We start from the raw sequence: 23894 nt of genomic DNA on the forward strand, positions 1-23894 counted from the left end.
ACACACACAAAACAACTGTTCTAAGATTACTTCTCTCCTGCGTCTCCCAGTGTGTGTTGTCTAATCTATGGCTGCCTTTTAGACCTCAAGCTCCTTGGGGCAAGGACTGTCTTTATGTTAGTCTTGTAGAGCACTTAATGAATAATAAATAACCTAGCAAGTTCTCAGTCTATGACAATACCAGTTTTGACTTGGTAAGTATGTCACTTGGATGCAGGACTTTAGCCACATAAAGTGCACTAGGAGAGAGGCTTTGTTCCAGGCTGCTTAAAATTCTCCTCTGCTGGAGGGGACTTGTACAGAACCAGTACTGGTTGGGGATGGGTAATAGCCAGGCTTACTTATAAGCACTATATTACATTTTTGTTTGTGTTTTGCATTCACGTGAACCCAAAATTTAAAAGCCAACTCAATCCAAACTGTCCAGAATTATCTATGGGGAGGAAGGAGTTTAACTTGAAACTTAGCCTTGGTTTATTTTAAATTTGGTATAAATCAAGCTGGACTGAGTTTCAGCTTTGTATAGTAAACCAGCTATTGCCTAGTTTGTGCTTTTGTTACAAACCTTTAACTCAGCTGCAATTTACTTCAAGGGAGGGTGCCCGCAACTTCGCAGAAGACAATCAGCACCTCCCAGGATCAGGTACTTGTGAGAACCCAGTTTTTTGTGAAGACAAATTACATTTCCTCTTGCTCCAATTACTAACAGTTCTTGAACAAAATCAAGAGGAAAGTTTTCAGGGCCAAACTCAGCCCTGGTGTAAGCCAGCACAATTCCATTTGCTGCAATGGAGTTGGGCCTATTTACACCAGTTCTGCATGTGGACCTTAGTTATCTTCTGCCTACAGATAGTACATTTAACAGATGGCTATTTCACGAATGCTACTTAAAACAGTCACCCGCGTGGGCAAAAAAAAGCAACTGTAAGGAAAGCTCATAGACCAGACCTGTCACATATTTTCAGTAACAAGCAGCCACAGCAATGACCATAGGAGTCTCAGATCATTAAGCAATGTCTCACCGTGATGTCATGCATTGATGTACAGAGTTGTAATCCTTTCAAAACAGACAGATTGTCAGTGTGATAAAGTGGATATAAACAAGCTTCTGAACAGGGATGACTAAAGCTTTGGAAAAATTCATTGGCCTGAAAAAGGAGGAAAAAGGGTCCTAACACCACAGTACCAACCCGGCTAGAATAACCAAAAGGTTAGTAAATGAACAATGTTTCCTACACCTTGACATTTTTTAACATGGATTGGAGCTGCCTGGTATTCCATGATCTAGCTAGCTGCTTAGATCTCTTGATTGCAGTTATAAAACACAAATGTAATAACTGGGTTCTCAATCACGGCAAGCTAGTGAGCGAACATTGCCTACTTGTTGTACTAATTACATTTCCTTAAGTTTAGACAGAATATTCACATCATTTAAACTTTCTTATGTTACTTTAAAAATCAAGAGTTGGATATCCCTCTATCCACAGGTAGAAGCAAGTAGAAAATGTGTTCCCAGGAATTTTAAAAGGTTGCCTCATTGGTTATTAATGATGTTATCACTCTTGGGGCAATGCATTAGCCTGCAGAATATATGCTTGCCAAAGTTCAGAACTAGCTGAGTGTGTATTAAATTGGACCTGTCTTCATTGCTAGGGCAGGATAAAATAGAGGAACAGTGCTAGGGCAGTGTTAATCCACTATAAAAGCTTCCGCTAAATTTAATGGAATTAGAATACCTTTTCCCCCGCCGTGCTCATTCAAAGCAGATGGGCTTGTCTCAAATCACTCAAACAGGTGACTAAACAGCAACTGTCACGTTGTTGCAAAAAAAGATGTGGACATATGGTAAAATGGCATGAAAAATATCCCTGGATTTAACTTTAAGGTTAATGCTACACTAGACCATGCAGTCCACTACTCTACAAGTTCTAAGTGAGTTTATAAACAGCTAGTGACATGGATGGATGTATCCAGACCCAATATGGTTAATACTTGGTGGCTAGATAGTTAATAATCCTTCTGTCTTCCATCAATCTAGCTGGAACACCCTAAGCATGCCTGCGTTACCAGTTTGGTCAGCCCTTCTTCTGTCTAGCTGTCGGTGCTGTAGGCATCCAGAATGCATAGTCCCACATGCTACTGGTGCCATTTTGTGTGCGTGTTCTCCACACTCTCACTTTCAGAGGCATTATGAAATATAGGCACAGATTTTCCCAGAGTGCACTTACATGGCTAGGCAGCATAGTTCTGGATGTGCAAATGGGGCTAACATAGGGTTGCATTGTATAAAGGAGTAACTGTGTGGTCACAGCTCAACAGTGTGTGTTATAATAGGGTCAGATGAGTATGTCACAAACTGGTTTAAATACCAACAGTTGTAAAGGTACTATGGAAGGGAACTTAGGAAGGTGGGTCTTTTATTGCTCCTGTTTTCCTCAAGTTCCAAAGAATTTATGAGAAATGGGGCAAGGCGGAAGGTGTTTAAAGAAGAAAATGTATCAATTACTAAAATGCAAATAAAAATAGCTTCTCTGCACAAGCTTCATTAACTTTTATCAGCTAGTATCTTGGGGTTTTACACTCAAACCACAGGTCATAAATTCACAGTAAATCCCCCATATGTTCAGCAAACACCTGAATTCAATTTCTCTTGTAGCTGTAGAGACTGAATGTGTTGCTCAAATTAATTATGTATGCAAAGTTAGTTTCTAACAGGGACAGCTTCTTGCATGTTGAAGGGTATACCTCCCAACTAAATTTTCTTTTACAGATCTTTTTCAATCTTAGCTTATTTCTATCATGTACAGAGTTACAAAAGCCCCTTTCTGCCATTTCATCTTTGCAAAGTGAATACAGAGAATGATATCTCCTTTAATGTTTGTACTTTTTAAAATGTAGCTAAACTCAGGGAGCAGCTTAATATGACAAGCAAGATCTCTTTGCATTTTACCCCGGTCATATATATATATACACACACACACACAATGGCATATTAATTCCCACCAAAACAAGGCTATAGAAACTAGGATATATGTCAGTGTGTATGTGTGAAATCAGCTACTTAGGAAGTTTGATGGCTTTTCCAGTTTTCTTTCAGTTTTAAGCATCATCTCTAATATGAAAAGTATTATGAGAAAGTTATGCAAATCCCCAAAGACACAACTTCCTTCAGCTGATAAAATTCATTTCCAGATTTTGACACTGTGATTTGTTGTCCATTTCACACCAATTTCAATGTAGTAAATCATCACAAATTAAAAATACACAGCTCTATTCTCTGGGTTAAAATGTTGGTCTCCAAAGCTGTTAATATGGCACTTGCTTTTGATGTGATAATTCTAGTCCTCTGGATATTTTATGGCTGATAGGGAGGTCACTTCACTACAGCAGACTCTTCAAACTCTCAAGACTAGATTTCACTTCCAAACCCTATGTGGTCATTTTGTAGCCCGGCCATCATTTTACAACCAGTGAAATCTGAGGAATGCACCCAAGACCCCTTTTATTGCGACCATCTTTCTTCCTTATTAGCCTGTCAGAGCTCACATGTGGGAGACAGAAATTCTGTTTTGCATTTCAGGGGAATTCTTTGACTAAAAAGAAGAGCGAATATTTTAGAAGCCTGCAATAAACATGTGAACTCAGATATTAAGCTACTGGGCTATTTCGAAGTCTAATCCTTACTTTAGAGCTGTGAGGTTGTACAGAAACAATCCAAGACAATTTCAAACCACAAACTACTGTAAAACCTGGTGCAGTCATGGCCATAGATAATTTTGTTTAAAATGCAAGAGTAAAAAAACCACTTGTTTATTTTTAATTTTTTAACATACTATTATGATTTACTATTTTAAAAAAACTAATAGAAAAGAGAATGTAAATCATTTGACTCGGGGAAGGCCTTTTCAAAATATTAAGGAGGAGGTAGATGAACCCATAATAAGAATCAACAAATCCCTCGATGGTGTAAAATACAGGAGATCAGTGGATGAGGCATAGGAGAGATTAGTCTTCTTGACCACAGTTGAAGCATAAAAAATATGCTAGAGAAGGGGTGAGAGGCAGTCTGTGAACTTCAAAATATTTTCCTACACCAACATTGAAATCAATATATTTTTGATGATGGATCTAGTCCTGCAAAGTCTCATGCAGGTAACTGCACATATGATTAATCCCCATAGAATGCTGTGTGGAAGGCCTTGTCTCCTCTAGGAGGGTTTTGCTGTTTTAGTTATACCGGTATATTTAACTGATGAAACACTCCTAGCTGGACATAGTAATTCCAGTGTAACTATGCTTATACCACTATAGTTGATGCCGGTTGACCCACTAGTCTAACTGCGTCCACAGTAGGTCTTATACTGGCATAGCTATGTAGGTAAAAAAAATCACACCATTAACTGAGGCTACGTCTTCACTATCCGCCTGAATCGGCGGGTAGAAATCGATCTCTCGGGGATCGAATTATCGCATCTCATCGGGACGCGACAATCGATCCCCGAATCAACGCTTGTACTCCACCAGCGCAGGTAGGAGTAAGCGCCATCGACGGGGGAGCCGCTGAGGTCGATTTGCCACTGTCCTCACAGCGGGATAAGTCGGCTCGGATACATCGAATTCAGCTACGCTATTTGCGTAGCTGAATTTGCGTATCTTAAATCGACCTCCCCCTCCCCCTCAGTGAAGACGTAGCCTGACATAGCAATAGTAGTACAACTGTTAATGTAGACCAGGCCTAAGTCTTTGCAGGATGGGGGCCTAAATACTTACAAATAAATTATGTTCACAGAGCAAATGATTCTCATTATACAATTGATTTTAAAGTCATCAGCAAATTTCAACACAAAATTTTAGTGCATACTTTTATTTACATATCTGAACTGCACCCTTTAGTTCTCTTTTAACATCAACAAGCTTATTTTCTTTAAAAGGTCATGAGGGGTTCTATGTCATGCTTAGCGAACTGCTAGAAATTATATTAGAGAATGGAAAAGCATTTTTAGATTGTTTTTTCTCTTAACCACTGAAATGATCCATAAAAAATTCTATATCTTGGTGTTGTGTGTATGAAAAACAAATAGCATTTTCTCTAGACTGTAATGCACATTTGCTTTCAGTAAAAATGAAATCTTTGTTTAAAAAAAGAAAAGTAATAAAACCACAATGTCAAGGACCATATCACTGGCTGGAAGTTGAAGCTAGACAAATTCATACTGGAAATAAGGCATACATTTTTAACAGTGAGAGTAATTGACCATTGGAACAATTTGCCAAAGGTCATTGTGGATTCTCCATCACTGGCAATTTTAAAAATCAAGATTGGATGTTTTTCTAAAAGATATGCTCTAGGAATTATTTTCAGGAAGTCCTATGACCTGTGTTATACAGGAGGTCAGACTAGATGATCATAGTGGTCCCTTTTTACCTTGGAATCTATTAATTAGTAAAGTAATATAGCAATACAAATTTAATTGAAAGACCTGAACAGTTTAAGTGATGATACAACATTGCACAGTGTTCACATGGTCATATTAGAGATGGTCCCCCACCTCCTTACCACTCTATAATCAAATTCCAGTACAATTATTTTAATTCTTTAACTGTGGGATATTTACATATAAATCCCAAACTAATATTTTCATGGTTTTTACCTTCTCCCTTTCTCACTAATGACAGATTAATTTCCATATACCAGATGGGAAACAGTCCATTTTAAAAAACTGACATGGGCCCAAGCATTTCAGAGGCCAATCCAAACTTCAGGAGCACTCAGATCCAGTTGCCATTATGGGTATTGATCCCACTCCCACTAAAATCCGGGGTAGTGTTGGCATAAACTTCAGAGGGTGCAGTATCAGAAGGGAGCCCGAGTTAAGATTCATGATCATACCTACATTTTTCTAAAGTCTGGGGACATTTGCTATCAAGGCTTTGGTTGGGACTATCTCGAAAACTTTCACCAGCTATCTCATGAAACCAGCAGTACTCCATTTGAATCAACCAGGAAAAAAAATGGAAATCAAAGGTAAGTCTGATTACTGTATTGAATTTGTGCCTAAATGCATTTCCTATGGATGTTGCTTTCTTATGAAATTAACCTCCTTGTTTTGAATACCGATTAGAAGAATAACTAATTAAGGTTAAAATATATAAATATTTGCATATGAAGACTTCTTAAAAATCTTAAACCAACTTTTTAATCAAAACACCTTTATTTCTGCATAAAATCACATTGGGCCTGTAACATATTTACTAAAATACTTTTTGTGACTGATATGGTAGGTTCCTGCAATATCTTTAGGAGAACTTACTGTATTCAGTTTATGTATCATTTGTGGGCCTAGAACTGTATGGACTTCCATGGGGAAGTCCATACAGGAATCAAGAACAGTGGGGGATGATTAGGCAAATTCACTCAAGTTGCAACACCTCCAGAGAATTAACATCAGAGTCTTGTAAATACAACAGGGGTGGCCAACCTGTGGCTCCGGAGCCACATGCGGCTCTTCAGAAGTGAATATGTGGCTCCTTGTATAGGCACCGACTCTGGGGCTGGAGCTACAGGCGCCAACTTTCCAATGTGCCGGGGGGTGCTCACTGCTCAACCCCTGGCTCTGCCACAGGCCCTGCCCCCACTCCACCCTTCCCGCCCCCTCCCCTGAGCCTGCAGTGCCCTCGCTCCTCCCCACTCCACCCCCATAGCCTCCTGCACGCCACAAAACAGCTGATCGGGAGGTGCGGGGAGGGAGGGGGAGGCACTGATCGGTGGGGCTGCCGGTGGGTGGGGGAGCTGGGAGCAGGATGGGGGAAACTGATGGGGGGCTGCTGACGTATTACTGTGGCTCTTTGGCAATGTACATTGGTAAATTCTAGCTCCTTCTCTAGGCTCAGGTTGGCCACCCCGATACATGAGTTCAAATTGGATTCTCCAGAGGCCAATAGACAAAGAAAGGACTTTTGGATAAATAGTAGGGCTAGCAAGCGATTAAAAAAATTAATCGTGATTACGATTAATCACACTGTTAAATAATAATAGAATACCATTTATTGAAATATTTTTGGATTTTTCTACATTTTCAAATATATTAATTTCAATTACAACACAGAACACAAAGAGTACAGGGCTCATTTTATATTTATTTCTGATCACAAATATTTGTGCTGCAAAAAAAATAGTATTTTTCAATTCACCTCATATAAGTACTGTAATATAATGTCTTTATCATGAAAGTTGAATTTACAAATGTAGAATTATGTACAAAAAATAACTGCATTCAAAAATAAAACAATGTAAAACTTTAGAGCCTACAAGTCCATTCACTCCTACTTCTTGTTCAGCCTGTCACTGAGACCAACATGTTTGTTTACATTTGTGGGAGATAATGCTGCCCACTTCTGGTTTACAATGTCACCTGAAAGCGAGAACAAGCATTCGCATGGCATTGTTGTAGCCAGTGTCGCAAGATATTTACGTGCCAGATGCACTGAAGATTCATATGTCCCTTCATGCTTCAACCATCATTCCAGAGGACATGCGTCCATGCTGCTGACGGGTTCTGCTCGACAACGATCCAAAGAAGTGCAGAATGACGCATGTTCATTTTCATCATCATGTTCACCAGATGCCACCAGCAGAAGGTTGATTTTCTTTTTTGGTGGTTCGGGTTCTGTAGTTTCCGCATTGTAGTGTTGCTCTTTTAAGACTTCTGAAAGCATGTTGCACACATCTCAGATTTTGGAAGGCACTTCAGATTCTTAAACCTTGGGTTGAGTGCTGCACCTACCTTTAGCAATCGCAGATTGATACCTTCTTTGCTTTGTCAAATCTGCAGTGAAAATGTTCTTAAAACGAACAACATGTGCTGGGTCATCATCCAAGACTGCTATAACATGAAATATATGGCAGAATGTGGGTAAAACAGAGTAGGAGACATACTGTTCTCCCCCAAGGAGCTCAGTCAAAATTTAATTAAAGCATTTTTTTTTAACGAGTGTCATCAGCATGGAAGCATGTCTTCTGGAATGGTGGCCGAAACACGAAGGGACATACGAATGTTTAGCATATCTGGCATGTAAATACCTTGCAATGCCGACTACAAAAGTGCCACGCGAACACCTGTTCTCACTTTCAAGTGACATTGTAAATAAGAAGCAGGCAGCATTATCTCCTGTAAATGTAAACAATCTTGTTTGTCTTAGCGATTGGCTGAACAAGAAGTAGCACTGAGTGGACTTGTAGGCTCTAAAGCAGGGGTGGGCAAACTTTTTGGCCCGAGGGCCACATCTGGGAATGAAAATTGTATGGCGGACCATGAATGCTCACAAAATTGGGGTTGGGGTGTGGGAGGGGCTCCAGGGTGGGGCCAGAAATGAGGAGTTCAGGGTGCGGGAGGGGGCTCCGGGCTGGGACGGGGAAATGGGGTGCAGGGGGATGAGGACTCCAGCTGGGGGTGCGGGCTATGGGGTGGGGCTGGGGATGAGGAGTTTGGGGTGTAGGAGAATGCTCTGGGCTGGGACCGATGGGTTCAGAGAGCAGAAGGGGGATCAGGGCTGGGACAGGGGGTTGGGGTGCGGGATGGGGTCCAGGCTCCAGCTGGGGGGTGTGTGCTCTGGGGTGGGGCTGGGGATGAGGGGTTTGGAGGTTGCTCCAGGCTGGGATTGAGGGGTTTGGAGTGCAGTTATGTAACAAAGAAAAATCTACATTTGTAAGTTGCGCTTTCACGCTAAAGAGATTGCATTACGGTACTTGTATGAGGTGAATTGAAAAATACTATTTCTTTTGTTTATCATTTTTACAGTGCAAATATTTGTAATAAAAATAATAATATAAAGTGAGCACTGTACACGTTTTATTCTGTGTTGTAACTGAAATTGATATATTTGAAAATGTAGAAAAACATCCACAAATATTTAATAAATTTAAATTGGTATTCTATTATTTAACAGTGCGATTAAAACTACGATTAATTTTTTTGAGTTAATCACGTGTGTTAACTGTGATTAATCGACAGCCCTAATGAATAGCTTGAGTTTAAACTGACTCAGGGCCTTCTTTCTGATCCAGCAAACAGATAGGATTTCCAGTCCAACGAGGGTCCCAACTCAGACTTTGGCCTACTGAGCCCCCTACAACTGATGAGTGACCTCTGGTAAGCTATTAGCAGGCATATAGAAATGTTGTTTTCATTATTTTCTCTGTTATGCTTTCACCTTAAGAATAAATGTGCGTGCTTAGAAAGAGCTGTGTGGTAACTTACAACTGTGGGTAATACACTGGTCATAGCTTCTAGAGAGAGAGCAAAGCACAGAGCCTGCATTTTAGGCACTCTGTCTTGCTGGGGATATCACAATGTAGGCAGGGAACTGTGCAGCTTTAAAGAAGCTCCTGTCAGGAGGGAGTGAAATGTTCCCAAGGGAGATGACAGCTGGGAGCTTGGAGGCTAGAGGGGTACCCTTGAGGGATCATAAAGGGGGAATACAGGCATAGGCGCCGACTCCATGGGTGCTCCGGGGCTGGAGCACCCACGGGGAAAAATTAGTGGGTGCTCTGCATCCACCAGCAGCCAAGCTCCCCTCACCCCCCGCCCCACCTCCTCTTTCCACCCTGAGTGTGCCGCATCCCCGCTCCTCCGCCTACTTCCCAGAGCTTCCCGCCTGGCCATCGCCAAACAGCTGTTTGGCAGCGTTAGCATGCTCCGGGAGGGGGGTGGGAGGAGCAGGAATGTGGCACACTCAGGGGAGGAGGTGGGGCCGGGGATTTGGGGAAGGGGTGGAATAGGGGCAGGGAGGGGGCGGAGACTTTGGGGAAGGGGTTGAAATGGTGGTAGGGAAGGGATGGGAAGAGGCGGGGCCTTATGGAAGGCCTGGGGGCAGGAGTGGGGGCAGGGCTGGGGGACGGAGTGGGGCGGGGGGCGGTCGAGCACCCATGGGAAAGTGGGGAATTCGGCACCTATGCATACAGGTGCAGTTTCCCTGAAACTGTGACACTTTTCCTTTACTTTTTTTTATCCTTTATTATAACCACTTTTGCCTCATATAATTTACAACTACAAATTGTCATAAATGTTACAGTCAAAAGGGTTACCTTCAATAGAATTAATTCGTCTAGTTTCTTTTTTGAGCTGAAAAGCATGTTTTGCCAGTTAAGATGACTGCAAATTATTTCTGTGTTTGGATACCTTAAATGTTACTTTTCTTTTTAAATTCCTATTTGGCATGTACAGTGAAGGACACAGTCCTGAAGGAGAATTGGTGATTTTGGCATGTTTAAGAAAACTGGATTAGAAACGGTTACAAATCTACTTTATTTTTGCGTTATGTTACTTTTCTTTAAGTTTCTAACAAGAAACGGACTTCAGATACTTCAATGTACACATATTCCTCTTATCACAGCAGACCACAGCAGGAATAAGAATGATCCAGGACAACCTGAGTTACTAAGACATGAGGTAAAGCTGGCACCAAGATGTCTAGCCTGGAGGAAGCTATGGAAAAGCGAAGGGGTTTTCCTTTTTCAACAGGAAACAAAGCCTGAGGTTTTGTAATGGTGCTTGGTGAGGATAGCTACCTGAAGAGAGTGGCAGCATTGTCTAACACTTGAGCAACACAGCAGGAGGCAGATTTACAAGTCAAGATTTGTCCCTACCACTCCTCTTGGCCAAGTCACTGATACTCTTCATGCTTCAGTCTACTCACCTGCAAAAGAAGTAATGCCCACCTTTATAAGGTGCTTTGCGATTCAAAGTAGGTGCTATATAAAAAGTACTAATTTATTTTAATTATTAAATCGTAAGTGGTTCTTTTACAGACTACGCCATATAACATATGATACTCACTTACAGAAAAACCATATAATATAGTACAACTACATCTACTATATGCGAAACTTAGCAACTCAGCTGTTCTGTAGTTAAAACCTCTTTAGCTTTGTTCATTTGTTTTTCAACTTTAATGGTATTTCAACAAATGCTATTAAATTGCAGGATTTTTGCTACGAACAGAAATGAAAAATGTATAATAAATAATACCACTTAATGTGTCAAATGCCCTTACCATGATGTTGACATTATAATCTTATAGGCTTGCACTAATATCATTTCATTTTGCCTTTCTTATAGTCTTCATCAATTTGTGTTGATAATGTTTCATTTTGACATCATAATAGTGTCTCCATGGATTCAGGGTGACATTGTGTTTTGACATCATGTTAAAAAAATATCACGTCATTGTCACCATAATATTGTCTCTATTGGATTTGCATGATATTATTTTATTTTGATATCCTTTGTAAGGAGGATTTTCAGCCCATTAAAATGGGTGGTAAAATAGGACAATTACTAACAAAGTTATGAAAATGTTCTGCATAGTTGTTGTTGGGTTTTGTTGCTGCTGCTGTTGAAACTTGCATATTCAAAATACAGTAAGGAATTGGCTCTGTATGGGGCTGATCTTCAGCTGGTATCAAGTGTCATAGCTCTGTCAATGGGTCTATGACAATTCACTCCATATGACGATCTGCTCCTAAGAGAAGGCAAAATGTCTTTTGTTCGAGAGTTTGGTAAAAATGTGTCTGGATTTATTCTCCCATTTCAGAAATTCACACAGGAGCTCCAACAGCAAAAATATCCTTGCAAATCAGTTGTTTTCAGAATGTCTAAACTGCATGCTTCATGCTTCTATGTGTACTAACCAGAAAGTTTCTTCTGAATAGCATTAAAAAGATGAGTTTTTGTTTCCATGTATACTGAACAGAAATTATTTTCTGAATATTTTAAAAAATTATACCTATTGATGATTCATCATCTTCCCTAAAATGGAAACTATTAGACATGTTATTCTGAATGAAAAATAGTATCCACAGTACAAGTGCAGTTCTATAAAATTCAATACTTGGCCAGACCATCAGCTGGTGTAAATCAGGGTATATCCACTATAGAAGCCAGTGTTAAAGTATAAATTGTGAGCTTATGTTCTCCTGTGATAAACACAAAATTAAAGAGATTGATTCTGGAATGGGTGCACTACAGCTAACAGCTTTATCTGGACTATTAGGAAATTACATATTATACCATGTTTAACCATTTAGAGCTATATCACTCAACAACTTATTTTAATTATTTTCTAGTTCTTGAATTTTCTTATAGAAAATCAAACAGCAGCTTTTCAGAACCCAGCGCATTTAATGTATTAAAAAGTATATTTACTCTGTAGTATAGTCCACATCCTATTTACAAATGCTCACTGATAAAATCTCTAATTTTTAACATTACTGCATAGAACTCTTCTTGTGCTTAAATCTGATCAAACAGATTATAGAATTTTCCCCCTTTCCCCCCATCCTCCCGAAGTCGTCATATTTAGTAGAAATTTCCTGTTTTATCTTATTTTAGAGAGTCCAGAAAGGTTTATTTGAGACAATCGTCTGATCCCATTTCATGAATAAAGATCAATGTTACTTAATGTACTGGCCTTGGGAAAAGGATAGTCTACACATTTGATCCATCCAGTAAAGTTGTTTCTATGAAAAGAAAAAACTCCAAAATATCATATTTTCGCTACCACCAATATTCATATGTTTAAGAGACTTTTACTACCTCTCTTGTTTTGGAATTATGAAGTGTTCTCAGGAGCTTTGTGGCTGACAGTAACACAGATGAGAAGAACTTGGAATTATTCAAACAGTTCTTGGAAGCATTTTATAATTCCTAAAAGACAGCTAAGGCAGTCTTTATAAATATATTATGAAACTACCTGTGGGAGGAAAAAAGAATCTACACCACAAGAGGCAGTATAGTTATTAAATAAATAACAGAGGACCAAATTGTACCCCAACATACCAATACATATACAGGAGCCAGTATACTCTTATGTATCAGAGGGGTAGCAGTGTTAGTCTGGATCTGTGAAAAGCAACAAAGAGTCCTGTGGCACCTTATAGACTAACAGATGTATTGGAGCATAAGCTTTCGTGGGTGAATACCCACTTCATCAGACTCTTATGGAGTTTCCTCTGGTTTCTTCTGTCAAGAAGGGGCTGCCCCCAGTGGAAATGTGCAGACTATTAACCAACAGATCTCAGGGATCTGAAACATAAATTACTTTGTCTTGATGCACAAGGCCAAGATGAAGGATTTCATCCTAGAGCCTGTAGTTATTGTAAGGCCATGCTGTGGAACTGGCTCCATTTTATGAAAAATTGTGCGCTTGATCCTGATTGGCACTGAGTGACCCCCCTTTCCTTTGAATTTTTCCATTAGGACTGGTTTGCTTCTCAGGGAAAAAGCCAGGGTTTATGGTCACTTAACCCAGAAACACTGGGGATCCATAAACTACCCTTTACCTCCCCCTTTACTATCCAGCCCCTTCAGATTCCCTGGTCCCTTGGAGAACACGGCCTTTGCAGGACCTCTGTTCCCAGGGGCTCCACTGTCTGAAGTTACCCGTAGGTGGTTCCATGGTACAGAAGGAGAGACTTCATGAGTCTATATAGTATTGGACTGAACAGCTCTTACACTGCTTTCCAAGGTGGGCTTTGGAGTGAGAGACTCCAGAAGCCCAACTAGCTCCCCAGGCATCAGCCCCTCAAAGTCCACAGGGCTGGAATCCTACAGAGCCTAACTGGAGGTGCTCCCACAGTCTGGGGAGAAAAGAACGGAACGTGTGACAGCAGGAGACCTTCCCACTTCTGTAGGCACTGGGGATTCTGCACATGGATGCAAAGGGAAGGAGAACAAGGTCCTTAATTTTTAAGATAGAAAATAAAATAATCGTAAAATTCTCATTTTAAACAATAACTACAAATAAAAGTAACCTTGATCCATACTCCTTATATAGTATCCCCTTCCCAATTCCAAATCATCAGCAGTCTATCCAACTAAGCACTAAGACATGTCTATTTAACTGATTACAAATATAGGACTATATTCTACCCTTGACGCATACAGGTAATTCCCTTTCCTTGTTATTATGAGTTAAAGGTGTGTACTGAGAGAACAATACAACTCACTAGGCTATCCTATTTATTTTAAAGAAACCAAATGGCATGTATTATATGACAGCTATGGCTCGATTACTACCGCCAAATTCAGGCGACATTTTCCCCAGCTCTATCATCCCTAGTAAATTACTTGCGCTTGATGTACAGCATATATAAAATAAGCAGAAAACAAAACTTGGGCCAGTTTCATTTAAATCCTCATAATGGCAGGTCAAATTTATGTGACCTCTCTGGTGAATTGGTTCTTTTATTAGTACCCAGTTTAATTTAAAATCAGAGGCTTCTACCAAGAATGAATTAAATATTAATCAAAGTCCAGAGCAATCTCAGCTTCTGTTCCATTAACCTACATGTGACTCCATACAGAACTACCAATGCAATAATATATCTATATTTATATATATATTTAAAAGGCAGCTTTTAGTCTTTTCCTTTATGGTGCAACTCATAGCAAATGCAGAGCTGCTATTTGCAGTATGTGTTTTAAAGGTCATAATTTCTTTCCCTGTTCCAATTAAAGCTGCTCTTAATCACAATTAAGCTTTCAAGAAACAATTAACAGAAGTCAAAACTTTTCTTCCTTGATACATTTAAGGGATGTACAGTGTGCAATGTGTCCCCTCTATTACCACTAGTGGCATCGAACTAATTATAGGATGTTAAGGGTTCACCTACTTGAGTGTAAATTTTGGTTTGAGTTGACACTAAAAAGAAACATCAATTTATTAGAAGATAAAACTTGTTCTGCAGTAATGGAACAGCTGTGTATATAAATTTATTGCAGCTTAATGTTCTCACACACAGCAATTAGAGCCTTCTGACAAACAGACTTGCTAAGTGTAAGGGGTAGCATATAGCAGTATGCAACTCCAGCAGCAGCATATGTAAGATTGATTGTGTTTATTTTGTACTATAATACTCTCTTCTCAAAACCAAAATTACAACACTATATATGTTCTTATTTATTTATACATACACACACACGTGAAATTTCCCCCTTCTGCAGTTTAGAAATCTTTAGGCGTTGAGTCTTTGTACTCTTAGAGACTTCTGTTTTAAAAGTGTTTTTCCACAATTAAAATGAAATGCTGAACTTTAGTTTCCCTAGCCACCATATATATAGGTATCTGTTGAACACAATGTTTTACTGATATGTTTACAATTTTTTTTTGATTATCCAATGTGGCCCTGGTCCCAGTTAGATCAGATAATTGGGGTGCCAACTGTATATGTTTTAATTTTTTCACAAAATGTAAAAACTAAAGATTCTCTGTAAAAATGCAAATTCTGCATTTTTCCATGGCAAATGGATTTCTAGGATCCCTGGTCATCAGACTGTTTAAAAAAAACTAAGGAGGTAATGATACATACTTATTTTTTTGCACATACCCACCCACCCATCCACTGTGGTCATGATAAACTCCTTTATTTCTGTAATCATAAACTACAAACCCATAAAATGAACTGAATTAATTTTGCACCTTTTCCCCTCACCACCTACTCTGTCAAGTTGAGTACCCTTCAAACAGCTGCCATTTTAAACAAAATAGGCCTTGCATTAAATGTTTTTTCTTTCCTCCCTCTTCACAAAAAAATTACACTTATCCTAGGTTAAGGGTTGATACATTCTAGTTGTTGATTAAGGAGCGTTTTAAATGTCTGATGCCTCTTGAACCATGCAGGTTAGAAAGAGATACTGTATCCCACTGGAGAGCTGGGAATCTGGGCTAATGTACAAAGCATGTCTTCTAGCCCAAGGAGTTGGTGAGATTTTAGACCTTGAAATGAAAACACATTGGCAACTAGGCTATTTTGTTTTCCAGTTGGAAGGCTAAATAATTAGTATCAATAAAAACAAATGTAAGTTTCTAAAGCAGAGTGCCTCATCCCATAGGTCACAACCCAAAACTGGGTTGCCATAATGTGTCAAAGGATCGCAGGAATGGCTCCCCACTCTAGGCGTTGCAACCTGGTGCACAAGGTCGCAGTGCAGCTCCAGTTTGGCCTAGCTGCCCCGTGTCATGAACGGGGGGAGGGGGACAGCTGGGCCAAATTTGAGTGGCACTGTGGCCCCATGATCACACCACCACCCACACAAATATGTCCCAGCCAGCCCTGCATCGGGGGGGCCAGGCGAAATCTGAGTGGCACTGCAGCCCCGGAGATAGCAACGCTTGGAGTGGGAGCTGAGCCCAGCTCACCCCATGGGACAGGAATGGGGAGGGAGCATTTGGTGCCTGTTTCCGCTGAACACAAGGTCCCTCTGGGATATGGTGTGGGGAGGGTTGGTTGGGAGTGTAGGAATTTTGGGGGTCCTGGCTGCTCCCTCTAATCTTCTACTTCTTCCCACGGGTTGGGGAAGAGCAACCTCCTGCTATGGTTCGCTGATAACACGTGCTCCAATAAGTATCAGCCGCCCCAATGTACCTCCCACCCTGCAGCAGGGCAGCACCTCATCTTCCATATCCCCTGTTCTCCCCTCAGAATAACTCCCACATATCCCTCCCCCACAGCCAGGTGGTTCCCCCCCTCTCATACCACCCATCCTGCCCCCCACCAGATCTTCTCCCTCTACGCCCCCCAACTCTCCTGCCCTCCAACTCCTTCCCCCAGTCTTCCCACTTTATCCCCCGGGACCCTACACCCACCCCACCCCTTTATCCTCTGCTCCCCATGCCTGGGGGAGGGGACTGCATGTTTTTGGGGGGAGCTATCAGCTCCCCACCCCTCCCCCAAACCGCTCTTCCCCCATTTCCTTCTCCCAGCCACTCACTGCTTTCTCATTACACCCAAAGGCCCCCCCCAACTCTCCCACTTCACCCCCAGGTCACCAAATCCCCCCTTGCCCTCTGCCCCCCATGGTCAATGGGATGGGCTGTGTTTTTTTGGAGAGGGGTTGTCTCAGCTCACTGCCTCTGCCCCCAATTGCAAGTGCAGCAGGGGGGATTCCCTAACTGTTCACCTCTGGTCAGACCATCTGGAATCTTAGCTCCAAGACTTTCCACCCCCAATGGACTCCTGTGGGGAGGCACTGAGTCTGGGTGTATCTTCTGCGTCACAGCAGGCCATCAAGGTTTTCAAATGGGTCTTGAGCTCAAAAAGGTTGAGAACCCTGCTCTAAAGAACATTTTAAAATAATTTCAGAGTACCTGATGTGTGGAGGTGCAAAAGGTTTTATTGGAAGATATATGTGATGAGACAGAAAACTCACTAGAGGCTTCCCTACTTGTGAATAACACAGGCTGTCCCATACTCATCAATAAATACTTTATATCTCCATGCCCCTATGTGAATGTAGGCTGATAAATACCTACATATCATATATTGATCGATACCTCTATACTCCATCTCTGTCAATATGTGGGTAGCTTTTTAACTGGGAGTTTCACTAAATTGGAATTGCACTGTATATGGTACAAGTAACACCACCAGTGAGGAATAATTTCTCACATGAGTGGTGTAATAAGAGGATAATATCTCATGACTGTTAGATTATTGTTATGAAATTCTGGCATTAGTTTTTGGGCTGGGATTTTCAAGAGAGCACAAGGGAGTTAGGTGTTCAACTCCCACTGAATTTCAATAAGAGTTGTCAGCCTAACTCTCTTAGGCTATGTCTATACTACAGCTGGGATCGACGCTCTGAGATCGATCCACCGGCGGTTGATTTAGCAGGTCTAGTGAAGACCCACCAAATCAACAGCAGATCGCTCTCCAGTTGACCCCGTACTCTCCCCCTGATGAGAAGAGTAAGGTAAGTGACCCCCCGCGGTGTAGATCCCGCGGTAACTCGACCTAAGATATGTCGACTCCAGCTACGGTATTCATGTAGCTGGAGTTGCGTAGCACAGGTCGACTTACCGCGGTAGTGTAGACATAGCCTTAGGCACCTTTGAAAAACCAGCCATAAAGTGCAAGAGAAAGCTAAGAAAATTATTCTAGCACTTTAGTCAATAGGAAATTGTGGAACCGAAGTTAATGGCATAATGATGACAAATCAATAAGAGCTGCTCACAACTATTTTGAAATCCAATAGTTAAAAAAAAAAGGTTATTTCTCTCTCTTTACCCAAGAAAATTTAACCCAACAGGAGGTCAGACACACATTATTTACTCACATTATTTATATATCATGTCTTTCTTTGTTGAACCAACATAGTGAAACGTCAAATAAGGATATAGAGATACAGTAAACCACGTGAGCTTTGATCTTGTAGTTATCATTAGGTCATGAGAACTCCTTGACAGCCTTATATCATATCACTTCTTTATCCTTCTCTGTTTTTGAGATGTACCACAGGTTGGTGGATTTGAGCACAGTAGGGAGAACCAAGAACGCTTAAGAGCTAATCCCAGCTCTGACAATGACTCCCTCTGTGAACATGGGCAAGCCACTTAGCCTTTCTGTGTCTCAGCTTTTCCAACTATAAAACGGAGATACCACCACCACTTATCTACTTCACAGGGTGCTATAAAGATTAGTGTTCGTAAAAGAACTCTGAGGATAGAAATTGTTATACAAATTAAATACTATCATTTATAACTATTGTATTTTTAGCACAGTAATTGGAAATAATTAGTACATGAATTACGTTATTTTCAGTTTGTTGCTAGAAATAAATTTAACCTAACACTTATGCTTAAATCACCTATAAATACCCCCCCCCAATAATTTAAACCATTTCCTCCATTTCAGCTAACTCATCTCAGTGTACAATTCATTTCCAAAAAATCTTTAAACAAAGTGTAGCCTGCCTAATGTTTCTTTCATGATGAAAATAAAAAAGCTAAACTATCAAGCAATTTTCTTTCCTTCTTTGTGCGTGTGTGTGTAATGTGAATCCACATGCATACATCTATAGCACAAAATACATTCTTCCCACAAAGCTGACATTACAACCAAATTATATTCTACAGCTGTTTCCTAGGTAACCAACATAGCTAGAAGTCGACTTTAGGTAGCATAAAGAAACCAACATTCACACCCTGGCGTTTGCATTTTTAGAGGAGTGCCTTTTAAGGGGTGCTAAGTAACCTCCTCAATACCCCCTGCAGTCAATGGGACTTAGGAGTGCTCAGCAAGTAGCAGGATAAGGCCCACAGATAGCCAAAAAGCTGCAAAAAACACCAGCAAAAGACAATGTCATATAAAGAAGTATTTAGCTTGGATGCTCTAGTTTCCTTCCCCAGACCTGAAGAAGAACTGTGAGCACCTGAAAGCTTGTTCCTTCCACCAACAGAAGAGGATCCAATAAAAAATATTACCTCACCCAACTTGTCTGTCTCCTACCCTGGGACCAAGACAGCAAACAAAACATTGTTGTCTGTTGGAGACTAACATTAATCTCACTGGTTCATAAGAAGGATAGTAATTCACGAGGTTTCACCTTTCATGGGTTATAGTAGTTCCTTTCCTCATTCACAATCTATTTCAGGGAATGAGGATAAAAGTTGCATTCCACCTTCACCTATCCTTAGAAGCACATATAGCTATTTTATTACGTTCACGTCCCCTTCCAGACTGCTGTAGCTCAGGAGGGAACTTCTCATTGTTCCCCTAATTGGTTGAAGCATCTGTCAAATATACCCTGCTTTGATCAATTAGCTGGCATCTTTAAGTTGTCAATTGAAAACTGGACACCAATCTCTTGAATTTCATACAAGTCACTGGAGTATATAGAACTCTGTAATGATCAATCCCTGCTTGCCTTCCCATGCTCTGCTTCTATATTTTAACTGGCTGGGAAGCTGAATTATTCTGTGCAGAACTGAATATTAAGTTTTTTTTCAGTTATTTCCTATGTGAAATGTATTTTTAAAATTCCATATCAGCTCCAGCTTTTAGTAGCAGGACAGCAGAGAAAGTCACTATATTGAATAGAGTACTAATGGAGTAAGATTTACCCCTTGGACACACACGTTCCCAGGGTGATGGAAAAGATGTTTCTACCGGGAAATTCAATGGCAGGTGTAGGTAGGAAGCACTGAAGATCAGCCAGTTCCAAATAATGATTGCTATGGAAAACATGTGGGCTGAGGGAGGTTTATTTTTATGCCTTGAAAAGCAAATTTCTCTTGCTTACATTTCCCCTCAGGACTCACATTACCACTCCACTTTATTGTGCTGGAGTCTGCCCATTTTCTTTATAGATTAAGTGATGACTTCAAGAACTGAATATATTTAATGACAGACCTCCTTTAATAATTAGTGTTAGAATTTGCAAAAAGTGAACATTAAATAAAGATGCAGCCTCTACTCTAAAATTAGGCTGACGAGATAGCAAGTGTCAAAAATCGGGACAGGAGGTGGGGGGTAATAGGTGCCTATGTGAGAAAAAGACCCAAAATAGGGACTGTCCCTATAAAATCGGGACATCTGGTCACCCTATCTAAAATAAAATTAAACTGTGGGGTGTGTGATTTTAAGGTCAGGCTTGACAAAGCCCTAGCTGGGATGATTTAGTTGGGATTAGGTCCTGCTTTGAGCAGGGGATTGGACTAGATGACCTCCTGAGGTCCCTTCCAACCCTGATATTCTATGATTCTATGATTATAGAATAGGTCTGGTGGTAATATGCTATACTTCTCACTTATTCAATCATAGTATATTTTCTTATTCCAGTTCAATTTTCAGACTCGGTTTTTCAGTATTAAGATTTCAGATTAACAACCCAGCTCCTTAGGATTGGTTACAATTTAATTTTCTGGAACATTAAGGTACCAGGAACAAGATCTGATTGTGCAGCATTCTCTTTTCAGTCCTGATACACAAGCTTACAGAAGTGATGAAATAATCTCATATGTATTATTGGTGTAAACCATTTTTGGAAAACAGACAATCTTGATGATGCAAGTTTCAAACATAAAATAAAATTTTGTTATTTCATGGTGGTAATGATTCAATTTCAATTCAGATTGAAAATAGACTCAATTAGATTGCTGAAATAATGTATTTTATTTATAAAAAATATATCTACCAAATCACTTACTGTGGGCTCAGGCATCACTTTGCCATGAGCCCTGCAAATAGGGTAGTACTGCCCCAGAAACAGGCCAGGAAACTCTTTGCTCCCCTGCATGGGCACATAGGACAGGAGTGTGCTGTATATTTGAGGTAAACTCAGTCTTCTCATTCTAGCCAGACTTCTATTGTAATTATTTCAAATAAGTTATTTGTTGTTAATTTGATTAGTTTTTTTAAAAAAACCCTCTGCATTTAATTATATATATATATACACACACACACACACATATATATATATATACCCACAAATACACACATGTGCACACACTTTCTTCAACCCATTACTCTGACTCCTGCTACTTCTGAAGAGGGATTGATTTTTAGAGCTGGCTGAAAGTTGGAATTTCAGTCCTGTGCGAAATTCCAATATTTTGACATTTGTTTTCGTCCCAAATTGAATTGAAAAGTCAAAATATTGAAATCTTTCAGAGAACAGAGGATTCCAACAAAGTATGATTTAGAAATATGGAAACATTTCATTTTGACATTTTCACTCAAAATGAAATGGTTTGACATTCTCCAAAACTAAAGTGTTTAGTTCAATTTGTCAAACTGAATCAAGAGATTTCATTTTGGGTCAGTCTGACGTTAATCTCTGTCCTCTGAACTGATACAGTGCCTTGTGGGAGTTGTAACTCAGGTGCCTCATACCTCCCTTCTGCTCTACTACAATGATGCACCAGAGTAGTTCAACCACAGTGGAGAACGCATTGCATCATGGGAGATGTAGTCCAGCCAAGATGCCCAGCTCATAGAAGAGAATGGGAGCATGAGGCACTGTACCAGCTAAGGGAGAGAGAGATAAATACTGAACTGGCTTGAAACAAAATGTTTCAACTCAGCTTGACAAATCAAAATATTTCATTCTGAGCTGACCAACCTGAAACAGAATATTTTGTTTAGATATTCCCAATGGAAAAATAAATTAAAAAATGGCAGAAAAACTCCTGACCAGCACTACTGATTTTATTAAGCTTTGCCTAATGGTAAAAGCTTTAACCACATCATCTAAATGAAACATTCAAACAATAATGAAAATCTAACAAAAATAGGAGAGGAATAGGGGGAAAATGTATTATCCTCCCTTTATACTGAATGTGCACAACCTGTATAAAAATCTGTAAAATAGCAGCTATTTTCAACATTATTATTGGGCTTATAAAAAGACTGAAGAAATAATGGGCAATTTATGCTTTCTGAAATTAGCTACAACAAGGTAAGTAATTGCTGTGCAAGTCATACTACGTTTTACAAACTATGTTCTTCCACTGAACAAGAGTCTCAGATTGCCTTTAAAAGGTATAATCTTCTGTAATCATTTTTGGAGTTGAAAGCAATTACTTTTCAATGGGAAAAGCAAGTGCGAGAACAAGGGCATCCAGGACCAGAGTTCCCAGTAGTTTGTAAACCCTGACCTTTCATATTCAGTTACTGACCTGGTTGGTAAAAGGACAGTGCAATGATTAACTTACTATCCCCCTCATCTTAAACTGCATGAAAGGCCATTGAGACCTGTGTCTGGTATGCAGCTTTGAAGAAGAAACCTGTATAAGGTTTGATCATCTAACAAGGAATTTTCACCCCTGTGCCCCGATAAGGTGTGAGTTTAGTGTAAGTAAAATGTATGTAAGGGAGATGAGAAACAAGAAAGAAATGCCCCACCAATAAGTTAAGGGCAGTCAGATATAGAGAGAGCTTGGGTCAGAACTGATTAAGAGTTCTCCTGGGAGGCCACACAATAGGCAGGTGGTGCTGTTTCTACTACAGCAGGGCTCAAAGTCAGCAAAGAAGCTGCAGAGTATGAACAAACAGTAACAGAGCAAATTCACAGAGCTGAATGAATACTTCTGCCCGGCTCACTCTCTCTATCACATAAATAGTTTGGTTTTCAGTGTCAGAGGATTTAAACAACAATAGGCAATCGTGGGAGGAAAATGTTAGCGGCAGTAGTATGAAGTAACAATTGGTGAGAAGAGGGAAAAGATTACGAAGCTTTTATTAGGCTGCCAGTGCAGACCTATCAGCACACTTGCACTTTGTGGGTTAGACCCACATCTTCCCCTTCTCACCTTCCAAGGCCATTTGATCACCTGCATTTTGGAGGGAAAGAGATGCAATGGGGCCAGTCATTTCCCTTCAGCACTGCAGGCTGCTGGGGGGGTTGAAGGGAGAGGAAGGGAGAGGGAGAGAGAGAGAGAGAGAAATTACAGCAATGAATCCAGGTAGAGCCTTTCTGCACCTATGCCATAGGTGGTGCTATGGGAGGGAGGGAGATTACTTATTATAACTCTACTGTCTTGTTTTCCTCTCCCCCCTTCTTCCCTGCAGCTAGGAGAGGAGCCGCGAGAAGGAGTGTAAAGATGTGGAGAGCTCAAGAGGGAGTCAGGGGAATGGAATGGGGCCAAGGTGAACAGATGAGTCAGGGGATGTTTTTTTCTGAGGAAGTACGAATAAGCTTAACCGAGTATTCAGAAGATTTGAGAGGTAAGGGATATGTTTGCAGGGGTAATAGCGATTAGAGCAATAAGGGATTTGATTGATTCAATGGAGAAATTCTGCAAATGGGGTGAGGCAGCAAGAGGATGAGGGGTTTAGGCAATCTGTGAGTGAACAAAGTGTATCCAGGGGAGCAAGCAAGAGTCTTGGGAAATAACATTTAATTTTTTTATTAAAGTTAATGTTTAAAATTAAATATACACAAGTTAAGAGGGAAGGTACTGCACATCTGGGGTCAGGCTTGAGTTATGAGGGATTACAGATACATACATATCACATAACCAGCATAGACCCAGATTGGGGTGCGGGAGTTTTTAAAGTGTCAGTGGATAAGTGTCAGTGGGCTCGGGTACGCCACCCACGGAATGTATTAAGTACT

At 40.4% G+C, this 23894-nt stretch overlaps 1 protein-coding gene and 1 long non-coding RNA gene across 10 annotated transcripts in view; one reads left to right on the plus strand and one right to left on the minus strand.

Moving 5' to 3' along the window:
• The window catches only part of PARD3 (par-3 family cell polarity regulator), a 658895-nt gene that overhangs the window by 20612 nt on the left and 614389 nt on the right, over positions 1 to 23894 (minus strand). The gene's annotated exons all lie outside the window — the stretch shown is intronic.
• LOC135874254 (uncharacterized) lies at positions 960 to 11731 on the plus strand. 2 transcript variants are annotated; one of them, XR_010561146.1, is made up of 4 exons: positions 960 to 1210; positions 5907 to 6025; positions 9065 to 9149; positions 10393 to 11731. It is a non-coding gene; the product is annotated as an uncharacterized LOC135874254 (long non-coding RNA). The 2 variants fall into 2 exon arrangements; XR_010561147.1 differs by lacking the exon at positions 5907 to 6025.

The sequence above is a fragment of the Emys orbicularis genome, chromosome 2 (genome assembly GCF_028017835.1).
Source record: "Emys orbicularis isolate rEmyOrb1 chromosome 2, rEmyOrb1.hap1, whole genome shotgun sequence".
In the NCBI taxonomy this organism is placed as follows: domain Eukaryota; kingdom Metazoa; phylum Chordata; order Testudines; family Emydidae; genus Emys; species Emys orbicularis.